This window comes from Salmo salar, chromosome ssa17 (assembly GCF_905237065.1).
Source record: "Salmo salar chromosome ssa17, Ssal_v3.1, whole genome shotgun sequence".
Taxonomy (NCBI): domain Eukaryota; kingdom Metazoa; phylum Chordata; class Actinopteri; order Salmoniformes; family Salmonidae; genus Salmo; species Salmo salar.
Window position 1 is genome coordinate 23,625,077 of NC_059458.1, and position 14,153 is coordinate 23,639,229.

At 43.3% G+C, this 14,153-nt stretch overlaps 1 protein-coding gene across 3 annotated transcripts in view; it reads right to left on the minus strand.

Moving 5' to 3' along the window:
- LOC106575608 (poly(rC)-binding protein 3) overlaps positions 1 to 13,846 on the minus strand; it is a 31,610-nt gene extending 17,764 nt beyond the window's left edge. The window contains exons 1-3 of one of the 3 annotated variants that reach the window (XM_045699079.1): positions 13,557 to 13,846; positions 7,824 to 7,942; positions 6,103 to 6,225 (exon numbers count right to left, since the gene is read on the minus strand). The gene's annotated coding sequence lies outside the window, so the exon portion shown is untranslated. Of the gene's footprint in view, positions 1 to 6,102; positions 6,226 to 7,823; positions 7,943 to 11,760; positions 11,778 to 13,556 lie in introns of those variants that run through there. The other 2 variants (XM_045699084.1, XM_045699081.1) reach the window with 2 other exon arrangements.
- Positions 13,847 to 14,153: the final 307 nt, after the last annotated feature.

The window sequence follows — 14,153 nt, forward strand, 5'->3', positions numbered from 1 at the left end:
AGTAAAGAAAGCAATTTTACTCAAAATATTTCACAACACACATCGTAAATACAAGGCCACACAATACGGACCGCAATACAACAAACAATTACTCACAAACAAACATGGGGGAACAGAGGGTTAAATAATGAACAAGTAATTGGGGGATTGAAACCAGGTGTGTAAGACAAAGACAAAATAAATGGAAAATGAAAAGTGGATCAGCGATGGCTAGAAGGCTGGTGACGTCGACCGCCGAACGCCGCCCGAACAAGGAGAGGGACCAACTTCGGCGGAAGTCGTGACATTCTACAGTACCTAACGAACAGACACTGACTAAGATTTGTCTTACAACACACTTTACAGCCAGGCAGAATGGTGCTTTAGCAACTTTAACAAGGGCCCAGTTTTTCTAAAGTTATCTATCTGGATTTCGCCAATCGGATAGGATTAAATGCATAGAAATAGAATGAATAGGACAGACGTATCATTGACTTGAATGGGGACTCCCACTCTATAAATTCCATTTCTAGGCATTTTATATTTCTGCGCATCGCTTTTGAAAAACTGGGCCCTGATGTCCGATTTTGATCCTAGAATAGAGTCGTGTAATCTTTGACCATCTTATCATCCAAATGATCAGCATTATACGCCCGTGGGGATAAGAGTGCACGGCACTTCCTTCTGTCTCAGTCAAAACAACAGACATCCTCCGCCAGGCAGCTTCCTCTCCCCTCCCCTTCTAAAAGCCTCCCCTTCCCCTCTATGCCCCCACAGCCCCATAATCCACAACAACAATCCCAGCCCCTAATGGAAAATATGGCCTGACCCTCTCCACTGATGTGGTCAATGCAGCCAGTAATGGGTCCACATTGCCTTGCAGCTAAAACCAATAATGAATGGGGTGAATGTCTGAAATGGAACTTTAACCGTGTTGGTCTGTCTCTTTTGTCACATCACAGTATGTGGTATTCCTTTAGTAATGCCAGCCTCCGTATATACAGAGGAATAGTCCTTTCAACTTCTAATCAAACGCAACATTCACTGATGCTATTCACCTCCTCAATAGATTGTTGTTTTTGCGACATAATTTCTCAACACGTGATTTGTAGACTTGTCAGTGTTCTATAAGACATGATAAACAGGTTGGTTCGAGCCCTGAATGCTGATTGGCTGACAGCCGTGCTATATCAGACCGTATACCACTGGTATGTAAAAACATTTATTTTTAATGCTCTAATTACGTTGGTAACCAGTTTATAATAGCAATAAAGTCACCTCAGGGGTTTGTGGTAAATGGCCAATATACCACGGCTAAGGGCTGTACGCAGGCACTCCGCGTTGCGTTGGGCATAAGACCAGCCCTTAGCCGTGGTATATTGGCTATATACCACACACCCCTTCGGCATTATTGCTTAAATAAAATATCCTATACAGTACAAGTTACACTAATCCAATCAAATGACCACATTGATGGAAAGTCCATCAGATTCCATGGTTCGGATTAGTGATGACATCAGACATGTGGGTTATGCAGGTTAGTGCTACGTGATGACATCAGACATGTGGGTTATACAGTTTAGTGCTACGTGATGACATCAGACATGTGGGTTATACAGGTTAGTGCTATGTGATGACATCAGACATGTGGGTTATACAGTTTAGTGCTATGTGATGACATCAGACATGTGGGTTATACAGGTTAGTGCTACGTGATGACATCAGACATGTGGGTTATACAGGTTAGTGCTACGTGATGACATCAGACATGTAGGTTATACTGGTTAGTGCTACGTGATGACATCAGACATTATACAGGTTAGTGCTATGTGATGACATCAGACATTATACAGATTAGTGCTATGTGATGACATCAGACATGTGGGTTATACAGCTTAGTGCTACGTGATGACATCAGACATGTAGGTTATACAGGTTAGAGCTACGTGATGACATCAGACATGTGGGTTATACAGGTTAGTGCTACGTGATGACATCAGACATGTGGGTTATACAGGTTAGTGCTACGTGATGACATCAGACATGTGGGTATACAGGTTAGTGCTATGTGATGACATCAGACATGTAGGTTATACAGGTTAGTGATATGTGATGACATCAGACATTATACAGGTTAGTGCTATGTGATGACATCAGAAATTATACAGGTTAGTGCTACGTGATGACATCAGACATGTAGGTTACACTGGTTAGTGCTACGTGATGACATCAGACATTATACAGGTGGGTTATACAGGTTAGTGCTATGTGATGACATCAGACATGTGGGTTATACAGTTTAGTGCTATGTGATGACATAAGACATGTGGGTTATACAGGTTAGTGCTACGTGATGACATCAGACATGTGGGTTATACAGGTTAGTGCTACGTGATGACATCAGACATGTAGGTTATACTGGTTAGTGCTACGTGATGACATCAGACATTATACAGGTTAGTGCTATGTGATGACATCAGACATTATACAGATTAGTGCTATGTGATGACATCAGACATGTGGGTTATACAGCTTAGTGCTACGTGATGACATCAGACATGTAGGTTATACAGGTTAGAGCTACGTGATGACATCAGACATGTGGGTTATACAGGTTAGTGCTACGTGATGACATCAGACATGTGGGTTATACAGGTTAGTGCTACGTGATGACATCAGACATGTGGGTATACAGGTTAGGGCTATGTGATGACATCAGACATGTAGGTTATACAGGTTAGTGATATGTGATGACATCAGACATTATACAGGTTAGTGCTATGTGATGACATCAGAAATTATACAGGTTAGTGCTACGTGATGACATCAGACATGTAGGTTACACTGGTTAGTGCTACGTGATGACATCAGACATTATACAGGTTAGTGCTATGTGATGACATCAGACATTATACAGGTTAGTGCTACGTGATGACATCAGACATTATACAGGTTAGTGCTATGTGATGACATCAGATATTACACAGGTTAGTGCTATGTGATGACATCAGACATTATACAGGTTAGTGCTACGTGATGACATCAGACATTATACAGGTTAGTGCTACGTGATGACATCAGACATTATACAGGTTAGTGCTATGTGATGACATCAGACATTATACAGGTTAGTGCTACGTGATGACATCAGACATTATACAGGTTAGTGCTACGTGATGACATCAGACATTATACAGGTTAGTGCTACGTGATGACATCAGACATTATACAGGTTAGTGCTACGTGATGACATCAAACATGTAGGTTATACAGGTTAGTGCTACGTGATGACATCAGACATGTGGGTTATACAGGTTAGGGCTATGTGATGACATCAGACATGTGGGTTATACAGGTTAGTGCTACGTGATGACATCAGACATGTGGGTTATACAGGTTAGTGCTATGTGATGACATCAGACATGTAGGTTATACAGGTTAGTGATATGTGATGACATCAGACATGTGGGTTATACAGGTTAGTGCTACGTGATGACATCAGACATGTGGGTTATACAGGTTAGTGCTACGTGATGACATCAGACATTATACAGGTTAGTGCTACGTGATGACATCAGACATTATACAGCTTAGTGCTACGTGATGACATCAGACATTATACAGGTTAGTGCTACGTGATGACATCAGACATTATACAGGTTAGTGCTACGTGATGACATCAGACATTATACAGGTTAGTGCTACGTGATGACATCAGACATTATACAGGTTAGTGCTACGTGATGACATCAGACATTATACAGGTTAGTGCTACGTGATGACATCAGACATTATACAGGTTAGTGCTACGTGATGACATCAGACATTATACAGCTTAGTGCTACGTGATGACATCAGACATTATACAGGTTAGTGCTACGTGATGACATCAGACATGTGGGTTATACAGGTTAGTGCTACGTGATGACATCAGACATGTGGGTTATACAGGTTAGTGCTATGTGATGACATCAGACATGTGGATTATACAGGTTAGTGCTACGTGATGACATCAAACATGTAGGTTATACAGGTTAGTGCTACGTGATGACATCAGACATGTGGATTATACAGGTTAGTGCTACATGATGACATCAAACATGTAGGTTATACAGGTTAGTGCTACGTGATGACATCAAACATGTGGGTTATACAGGTTAGTGCTACGTGATGACATCAGACATGTGGGTTATACAGGTTAGTGCTATGTGATGACATCAGACATGTGGGTTATACAGGTTAGTGCTATGTGATGACATCAGACATGTAGGTTATACAGGTAAGTGCTACGTGATGACATCAGACATGTAGGTTATACAGGTTAGTGCTACGTGATGACATCAGACATGTAGGTTATACAGGTTAGTGATATGTGATGACATCAGACATGTAGGTTATACAGGTTAGTGATATGTGATGACATCAGACATTATACAGGTCACACGCAGCATGCTGTGGTGGTATCAAATGAGTAAATTCCCTCCTGTCTAGTGAGCGTCACCATGGATACAGGATAGGGATTATACACCGCCAGAATACTGCATCACCATGGATACAGGATAGGGATTATAACCAGCCAGAGTACTGCATCACCATGGATACAGGACAGGGATTATAACCAGCCAGAGTACTGCATCACCATGGATACAGGACAGGGATTATAACCAGCTAGAGTACTGCATCACCATGGATACAGGACAGGGATTATAACCAGCCAGAGTACTGCATCACCATGGATACAGGACAGGGATTATAACCAGCCAGAGTACTGCATCACCATGGATACAGGACAGGGATTATAACCAGCCAGAGCACTGCACCACCATGGATACAGGACAGGGATTATAACCAGCCAGAGTACTGCAGGGTGCAGCTAGTGGAAGCACAAGTGGTAGTCTGTAATATCTGTCTCTTCCATTAAGGATCGACACAGGGCACAGAAGAGAGAGGGGACTTTGTCTCCCTTTGTGTTTAGATGGATAAAGCTACATGTACCATGCTCTAGGGTCTCTCTCTCTCTCTCTCTCTCTCTCTCTCTCTCTCTCTCTCTCTCTCTCTCTCTCTCTCTCTCTCTCTCTCTCTCTCTCTCTCTCTCTCTCTCTCTCTCTCTCTCTCTCTCTCGGACTGTCTTCTCGTACGGTATCTGAAGCATACATCACTTGTTTTGAGATGATAACTGACTGTGTACATTTTGCTGGTAGTTGCGAGAGAGATGTGTGTGTGTGTATGTGTGCCTGTTTATACCTGCGAGGTTGATGCAGCGGGCAATAGAAACAATTTGTCTAATACTGCAGATACATTAGTGAGATATAAATTGAACTTGACCACGCCAATTGAACTGGCCCCCAGAGCAACTCACCCACATGTACAGAGGGAGGTGGCATGTTCTCACCCACAGGTCGCCAGCGTCTTCAATCTCATAGCTTGGTTACAGGGACGACTATACAAACACTGTATGATACATCGCAAAAGGGCCCAAGTAAGAGGCTTCTAATTATACTGTATGTATCACCATTCACCACCCACTTGTGTGGCACAGTGAGCACTTAAAGCTTGGAGACTGGGACACATTTTTATCCCTGACAAGTAGGCTACAGACCACACACACAGTCACAAAATGCACAAGAAATGACACACAAATGCCTGCACTTGCACACTCCTGCACTGATTGGCTGTAAGCTAAAGCTGCCAGTGTGGCAGAGCCAGTTGCGGTGACAAAGGACACAAGTTACCCTGGGTGTCAGAGGGAGAGTGGCCTTAGCCCCAAGTGTGTGTGTGTGTGCTGACAGTGGCACAACAAGCAGACAGAGGCGAGAGGCAAAGAAAGTCACCAAACCCTCAGAGATGGCCCTTTGCAACCCTGGCACTACACATTAAACTCTGCAACAGATTGGGTATAGGCCTTGAGTGCAGGCCTTGGGTGTAGGCCTATGGACTGCACTGGACATCTTTAGTTAAGCATAGACTTAATGTGCTTTTAATAGAAAAAACCTAAAGAGGCGAGGGTAGGGCAGGGCAGGGGAGGGAGAGCAGGGGAGGGAGGGCAGGGGAGGGCAGGGCAGGGGAGGGAGAGTAGGGCAGGGCAGGGGAGGGAGGGCAGGGGAGGGGTAGGGAGGGACTTACCACAGACAAGCTGGACCACTGGGATCAGGACATGGGCAGCAGTTGTGTTTGGAGGAGGGGGAGCTAGGTGGCTGACAAACTGGTTCAGATCATCAGCTCCAGCAGGACCAGCATCAACCCATTCTAGAGAGAGGAGGAAAACATAAGATCCATTAAGAATACATACATACAACTGTTACCGCTTTTTTTTACATTTCAGACATATTTGAATATACATGACTGAAACACAGTACTGTAAAATAGAGCATACTGTTGAATAAATCATTTCAGCCCACATGAAAAAATGCTTCAGTTTACTAGAGAGTACTACAGTACTTACTATATCATTTTGTAGTAAACTCTAGTATACTGTAGAATACTATACTACACATTGAAGTATGCCTCGATCATGTGTAGTATTACTATATAATTTTGAAGTTGTCACGTCCTGACCAGTAAAAGGGGTTATTTGTCATTGTAGTTGGTCAGGGCGTGGCAAGGGGGTGTTTGTTTTGTGGGTTTGGGTATTGTGGGTTTAGGTTCTAGTTTTCTTATTTCTATGTTTAAATCTAGCTTTTCTATTTCTATGTGAGTTTTGGCAATGACCTCCAATTAGAGGCAGCTGGTTGTTGTTGTCTCTAATTGGAGGCCATATTTAGTTGTATTTGTTTTCACTTGTGTTTGTGGGTGGTTGTTTCTAGTATAGTCTGTGCACCTTACTGGACTGTTTTTGTCATTTGTTAATTTTGATTAAGTGTTTTCTTTAATAAAATTAAGAAGATGAGCACTTTACCCGCTGCGTTTTGGTCCACTCAATACGACCCTTGTGACAGTAGTACATTGTAGAATACAATAATAAATACTACAGTATACTATAGTCAGCAAAATCACTACAGTAAATACTACAGTAATGTCTGCAAAAACACTACAGTTTTTAAACTATAGAAATACTACAGTAATTAATTTGCACACAGTATAACCTGCCCATTCCCCTCCCCCATATCTCAATTTGTGCCAACCATAAGTAAGAAACCTACATGCCAAGAATATACCATATATAGTGTTTCTTACAGGTTATAGACAAGAGCAGAAGTGATGAACTATCCGTTCAGAACCACTCCTACCTTCCTACAGGTTAAGGAACATCTAATCTTTTAGTATTTCTCCAATAGGTGAAAGCCTCCACTTCTAGGTCAAAGATAATAAAACTGGGGCCCGAAATTGGCTCTGGCATTTCTAACATATTGGCCCATATTTTTCCTTGAGGCCCCATGAAGGCCCATTTTTTTCTTGAGGCCCCACAGTGGCCCATTTTATTCCTTGAGGCCCCCTATATTATTCAGATAAAGATCATTTTGCACAACAAACCCAAGTTAGACAGGCCCACTGGGCTAAAACTGGACCAGCCCATCTGACATTTGCCCGAAATGCCAGATGGTCAGTCCGCTCCTGGCTAAAAGGCAGAACAACCACCATATGTGGACGTACACCATTAGTGTATGCTTAAATGGCTTTCATCATTAGTAAACTCATCAAAAACTCAAATTAGTAGCATCCTCTTCTGCTGCAGCTGAAAATAACTGCCTCCTTATATTGTGTGTGTGTGTGTGTGTGTGTGTGTGTGTGTGTGTGTGTGTGTGTGTGTGTGTGTGTGTGTGTGTGTGTGTGTGTGTGTGTGTGTGTGTGTGTGTGTGTGCATTATCAGACTAATGGGTAATGTCAGAAGATCATGCTGTTCTTACCAAAGAGGGGTCCAGGAAATCTCCTTGCTGTTCTCCTCCATGTCATGGGACCCTGTCTTATCCCACATTCCAGAATACCATGGAAGATTCCACCTCTCCACTTCTGATCCACCCAGAGACTAGAGAAAGAGTTAAAAATGTGCAGGCAGGGGTTAAATGTGAGTTTTGATTGAACATTGACTATCTCAATAAACCGCTTTTCCATGATTATTTCTGATTTCCCCTATTGGACCCCCTGTTGCCACTGAAACGCTTTAGATAGAATTGACCATAATATAGATGATGACGTTGCCCCTAGATCTTGATTAGATAGTCTGCTAGACAGTGGGAGGTCAGCGGATGTCGTCAACATCAATGGCACATAACGCAATGATAACCTGCCACTCTGAGGGTGGTTTAGGACAAGTCGTGTGTGTTCAATGTGCTTGGCCTGCCAAAGGAAAGTAGTCATTTTACCGCTGTGACTGCTGTTTCAACAGGATAACAGTGCCCTCTGTTGGTCGCTGTGTTCAAATACAACTCACTGTTGGACGGAGGACAGAAATGCTTCGAACGCAATATGCTATTACATCAGAACGCTTCTTAGCAAAGACTACCAGGATGAATCAGACTGTTTCATATTTAATGACTTCTAAAAGGAAATCCTGTGCTGTCTTCTGCCCCTTCCCACTTTCACCACCTTAAAGGGGCAATCTGCAGTTGCTACATACAGTTGAAGTCGGACGTTTACATACACTTAGGTTGGAGTCATTAAAACTTGTTTTTCAACCACTCCACAAACGTTTTTGTTAACAAACTATATTTTTGGCAAGTTGGTTAGGACATCTACTATGTGCATGACACAAGTAATTTTTCCAACAGACAGATTATTTAACTTATAATTCACTGTATCACAATTCCAGTGGGTCAGAAGTTTACATACACTAAGTTGACTGTGACTTTAAACAGCTTGGAAAAGTCCAGAAAATGATGGCATGGCATTAGAAACTTCTGATAAATTATGTCAATTAGCCTGAGTCAATTGGAGGTGTACCTGTGGATGTATTTCAAGGCCTACCTTCAAACTTTGCTTGACATCATGGGAAAATCAAAAGAAATCAGCCAAGAAGAAAAATTGTAGACCTCCACAAGTCTGGTTCATCCCTGGGAGCAATTTCCAAACCACTGAAGGTACCACGTTCATCTGTACAAACAATAGTACACAAGTATAAACACCATGGGACCACGCAGCCGTCATACCGCTCAGGAAGGAGACGTGTTCTGTCTCCTAGAGATGAATGTACTTTGGTGCGAAGAGTGCAAATCAATCCCAGAACAACAGCAAAGGACCTTGTGAAGATGCTGGAGGAAACAGGTACAAAAGTATCTATATCTACAGTAAAACGAGTCCTATATCGACATAACCTGAAAGGCCGCTCAGCAAGGAAGAAGCCACTTCTCCAAAACCGCCATAAAAAAGCCAGACTCCGGTTTGCAACTGCACATGGGGACAAAGATCGTACTTTTTGTAGAAATGTCCTCTGGTCTGATGAAACAAAAATAGAACTGTTTGGTTATAATGACCATCATTATGTTTGGAGGAAAAAGGGGGAGGCTTGCAAGTCAAAGAACACCATCCCAACCGTGAAGCACAGGGTGGCAGCATCATGTTGTGGGGGTGCTTTGCTGCAGGAGGGACCGGTGCACTTCACAAAATAGATGGCATCATGAGGAAAGACAATTATGTGGACATATTGAAGCAACATCTCAAGACATCAGTCAGGAAGTTAAAGCTTGGTCGCAAATGGGTCTTCCAAATGGGCAATAACCCCAAGCATACTTCCAAAGTTGTGGCAAAATGGCTTAAGGACAACAAAGTCATGGTATTGGAGTGGCCATCACAAAGCTCTGACCTCAATCCTATAGAAAATTTGTGGGCAGAACTGAAAAAGTGTGTGCGAGCAAGGAGGCCTACAAACCTGACTCAGTTACACCAGCTCTGGGCCAAAATGCACCAAACTGATTGTGGGAAGCTTGTGGAAGACTACCTGACACGTTTGACCCAAGTTAAACAATTTAAAGGCAATGCTACCAAATACTTAGTGAGTGTATGTAAACTTCTGACCCACTGGGAATGTGATGAAAGAAATAAAAACGGAAATAAATCATTCTCTCTACTATTATTCTGACATTTCACAGTCTTAAAATAAAGTGGTGATCCTAACTGACCTAAGACAGGGAATTTGTAATAGGATTAAACGTCAGGAATTGTGAAATACTTAGTTTAAATGTATTTGGCTAACATGACCCTGTTAAACCTCCAGGGCTTTCTGACAACAACAGTCACAAGGGCTGCAGTATAACATGACCCTGTTAAACCTCCAGGGCTTTCTGACAACAACAGTCCCAAGGGCTGCTGTATAACATGACCCTGTTAAACCTCCAGGGCTTTCTGACAACAACAGTCACAAGGGCTGCTGTATAACATGACCCTGTTAAACCTCCGGGGCTTTCTGACAACAACAGTCCCAAGGGCTGCAGTATAACATGACCCTGTTAAACCTCCAGGGCTTTCTGACAACAACAGTCCCAAGGGCTGCTGTATAACATGACCCTGTTAAACCTCCAGGGCTTTCTGACAACAACAGTCACAAGGGCTGCTGTATAACATGACCCTGTTAAACCTCCAGGGCTTTCTGACAACAACAGTCCCAAGGGCTGCTGTATAACATGACCCTGTTAAACCTCCAGGGCTTTCTGACAACAACAGTCACAAGGGCTGCGGTATAACATGACCCTGTTAAACCTCCAGGGCTTTCTGACAACAACAGTCACAAGGGCTGGGTATCAACCAAAATGCGATGCTTTGAAATGAGATTGAGTTCCATAAGACTGAATAGTGTGAATAACATGATTTCCATGTCAGTCTGAGGCGAATGCCCTGTTCCAGTCTACTCAGCTAATTCTATAATACAGTCAGAAATACAACAGCTCAAAGAGAGTGCTGAGATGTCTGCCTTCGTCTCTGATCCTATCCTACATCTATATCTGTGTATAGTTAATATCTACTGTAGCTAACCTGGAAGTGCAGATGGTTTGCACAAGGTTGTTTCAACAACGACTTTGCCATGTGCGTGTCAACCGAGACGGCCAGACAATCCGTTCTCTCCGGAAATGCTTGTGTACCAAACAGGGAGAGACAATGCTTGCATAGACACATGACAAAACAGCATCACGGATCAGATGAAGACAAATTATATTTTACACATCCTCGTCCCCTGAGTATTCTGTGCTTCGTACTCATCTTTACCCACTCCTTCCCAAAGAGAAAGAGAGAGATCAGGAAGAGTGGCTCGGCTTACTGTAAGAAGCTGCAGTGACAATCATCAGTTGCTCTTTCAACTCCGTGTGCTGCACCTGCAGACGCTTAAGAGGAAATGTGTCTGAAGGAAACAGTGAGCTCACAGCGAGCCGTCTATAATCCTCCCGTCAACATCATAAAACTGACTAATGGTTGTCAAACCAGGTTATGGAGGGATGGAGGGAAGGAGAGAGAGAGAGAGAGAGAGAGAGAGAGAGAGAGAGAGAGGAGATTGTTTTTCTCTGAGACAAAAAACATCTATATTTCCCAGGCCATAACTCTCCTCTTTGTGGCCAGTGAACAGAGAGAGGACTCAGGTTTCTCTCTCAGGCCTGAGTATCACTTACACTACATCCTGTTATGAGTTATGGTGCAAAGGGGTGCAGGAGGACTTAGGATAGAATACAGCCTAATGAGCCTATTGAACACAGAGGTGTGGTAATGAGAAGCTACTGTATCATCCCTAACGTCCATCAATGGGTAAGTAAAGTCCTTCCGTCCTTGTTGTTGACAGGACAATACACATTTATCAACATGCCATCCTACTGTACACAAGAAGGTGCTAGCACACACACACACACACACACAGACACTTACACGTCAAATCTGTCAAAAGTTCCTCCAAATTCCATACGGCTGCGTTTTCTGTTCCATTTGGGGCCCTGAGTTCTCTAAGCCATCATCATCAGTTTTCCTCCTTACACCTGATAAAAACAGCTCACGTCAGCTCCTTGTTGTAGAGCCATATGGGAGTAAACGGAACTGCCAAAAACCTGAGGCATGTACACAGCAGGTATGCTTCAGAGCTACAGTACTATGGATGCATCGAGCAGATACTGAACATAGATTACAACATAATACGGCTCCACTGCAAACACGTGCACACTTCACAGAGTTATTATGACAATTTAACTATCCTTATGATTTCAATAAACGTCACATTATTGAGCTGCATTTCCCACACTCGTTAAAAAACATGAATCCATCCTATTGAGAGGTTGACCATGGAACAATAAGACACAGTATTGCCTGAATGGCAGGTTCTGGATCTTTAATGTCTTTTGAACTCTGCAGCAGAGTGTCCTACTGTACAGACAGAGGGTTGCTGAGAAGTCAAGAATACAACGTTAATAGCACTATGGCGAACCGTTTCGTCTCTCGACTTTTCAAGCCATAGAGACCGCATCCTTGTGTTCTTACTCCTAACAACAGTCGTTGGATTGTTAACAAAGACGTGTGAAGCTTGTAAGGGAAAAAAATGTCAACATTTATTTGACTCTGTTTGTTTCTAGTACAAATAGCTATGCATCTTATAGAACAAGACGCCATGAGAATATTTGTATAATCACCACCAGTTGATATATGTTTGAAATTGGTCGAGATGACCCCAACAAACCGGTATCACATGCAGGTCACAGTAGTTACAATGTGCCGGTTCTAACTGGCTAGTAAAAGCATAGTCGTATGTATACAGAACAATATTTATTTGAGGGACTACATAAACACACTCAGCCCTCCCTCCAAACTAGATTCAAAACAGGAAGTCCAACCAGACAGCCAGCAGAGCACATCCTGTCCATCCTCAGTACCAGTCAGCATGCCTTCCCTCTAAACCCTGTTTACAGTTGGGAATGCAGTGAGGCCATGGCTTTGATTCAATTTAGCAGGTAATTACACTATCTGGTAAAGCAATTATCCTGTGTGCAACATAATTCCATTTGCAAGCTAATGGTACTCCCACAACCTCCACAGTACAGGAGACAATGCATTTCTAAGAGGGGAAACAGGGATACTGTTTTGTACCTACTGTTGGAGCATCTGTGGGCTAATTAGGTCAAAGCCTATGACAACAACAGCCTAAAAGAACAACAAAACACGAGTCAGCCTGGTACAAACAACCACCACTGCACCCAAGCATGAATTTACTTTTTATTTTAAACTTTCAAATGAGGTGACACTGCCATGCCCAGAGAGCACGATACTAATGTTTCAAAGACCAAAAAAGAAGAGAGAGATAAGGGAGCTCTTTTAGACTGAGCTTAGTCTGGGTAGATGAAATCCATGTGGCCTTGCTGGCTGATTTTAATCCCCTGCTTCTTTCTCTCCCTCCCTGCCTCTCTCTGAGCAGACTCAGCAGAGCCATGGTCTGCATGCAGGAAGAAGGGCCAGGCAAGCAGGCGTCTCTGAACAGCAGCCAAGGAGGAAAAGGGAAGAGAGCTCCTCAGGATCACTGATATGTAATGCCAACTGTCTTGAATATCTCTGACCTGACAGCACTTGATTAGAAAACAGCAATATGGTGTAAACTTATCCAGGGTGGTAATTCATCAGACGTCGGAAATTAGAGGAAGCTAGATAAAGTCCCTTTCTGAATAGGAAAGAGTGGTGCTTACCTTGACCTGGGAGAGGGAGGGATGGATAGATGAGGAGAGTCAAAGGGATGGAGAGTAGAGGGTCCAGGCAGGGAAGGGGTCTGGGTAGGTCCCAATGGGGTAGTCCAAGAGAGGGAACGAGGGAGGAGTAGAGAGGAGAGGAAGGACAGGGAACAGGGAGACAGGGAGGTGAAACGTAAACGCTACTCTCTCCCTTTCTCTCTCTCACACACACACACCCAAACACACACTCGCACAGCCTACAGACAGGAACTAACACAAGCAGTTACTCCCAGGATGGGAGAGAGAGTGTCTTACCCATCCACAGACACTCAAACACAGAGAGCAAGAGTAAAACCCGGCCCACTCTCTCCTACTGGCCCAATGAGAGGCAGCTGTAAAACTGCATGACCAATGAGAGACGTTGAAAGCAGGGCCAGTAAGTGCAATGACTCATCCAGCCAATCAGAGAAATTGCCTTTGGACTCTTAGAACCTCCCTCTCTCTTAATGACAGATTTAGGAAGGTGCACTTAGCCTGTGTGAGTGATTTAAGACCCCGACCTGGGACACATTAGAGTGATTAGATTCTGATGCACCTAAACCAGTGTGATAACAC